Source organism: Anopheles coluzzii, chromosome 2 (genome assembly GCF_943734685.1).
Source record: "Anopheles coluzzii chromosome 2, AcolN3, whole genome shotgun sequence".
In the NCBI taxonomy this organism is placed as follows: Eukaryota; Metazoa; Arthropoda; class Insecta; order Diptera; family Culicidae; genus Anopheles; species Anopheles coluzzii.
In genome coordinates this window covers 125,824,254-125,825,476 of record NC_064670.1, presented here as the reverse complement: position 1 = coordinate 125,825,476, position 1,223 = coordinate 125,824,254, and positions in this window count along the sequence as shown.

The window sequence follows — 1,223 nt, the reverse complement described above, 5'->3', positions numbered from 1 at the left end:
ATCCTGAAAAAAATGCTTGAAAAGATTGAATGACAATTGCATGGATATGGGAAATTGGTACATCAATCAGCATATACTCGTGGTTATCGAATTAACGGACCCGTACAATTGCGATAAAAAATAGCGCTGTTTATAGATACATGTACTACATTTTTTTCGCTAATGTATAACCGAATTAAGAAATTATGGTGCTTTTTTAACACTCAATTGATCAACCACATTTGCAAAACTCACCTACGTGTAATAATATAAGTCGAATGTCTGCTGGGTATGTCCTGGGAAAAGTTGTAAATCTCATGATCGTAATTTAAAGCAATAGTCATTTTTCGTTTTCTCGGTTATGTTTCTATAATCGTTTGAGTTCTGCTTGATTATTCAACGTAATATGTCATATATTTCTATATCCGTAAGTTTTGTTATAATTTTTCCAATAGTCGCGTGAATGTTTCGCTTCATTGTGTATAGCTGAAAAATGATCGAAGAAAATCTATTTAATCATAGCAATTGAACAATGTAAGGTATAACGTTTAATAATCTTTGAAAAAGGTGATTAAATCGCTCATGTAAGACAGTGAAATATGATTGCGCACGCAATTTAACAAATCAAATAATCTTTAAGTCAATGAAAGAAACCGCCGATGGTGACATTAATTGATCGTGATATTGAAATAAAATAAAATAATCTTTCAGGAAATATTTGTTTGTAAATGTTACCGATGCGCTCAATTGTTTCTGTAAAGTTTTGAAATGTTGCTCTTTTGAATTCTCGATTAATGACTCAATTTTGATATCTGACATGTGATTGATGACAAGGGCAGTTGTGTTAATGTTTAGCTTTGTGTGTTTAACGTGTAAATTTTGGTGGGTATATTAATTCTCAATTAGAGACTCAATGTTGATATCTGACAACGGATCAGGTCAAAATAGGTACAATACCCGACCCGAACTCGCAGCTCCAACGAATCGGAATCGCTTATACTTTCATTCATTCGGGTTGACTCGAACTCGCTGCACCCACGATTCGCATTGGACCTTCCTTGGTCTGTCCCGATGAACCAACGGGTTGGAGCCGCTTATTCTTTTTGCACTTACCGGAATCGTTGCTCCTACTGAACCTACTTGTACCGAACGACTCTGAGTCGCTTACGGATGGCTCCAACCCGGTAGGTGCGGGTTGACCCCGACGGATAGAACGGATAGATAGAGTGGTCGAGAACGGGTCG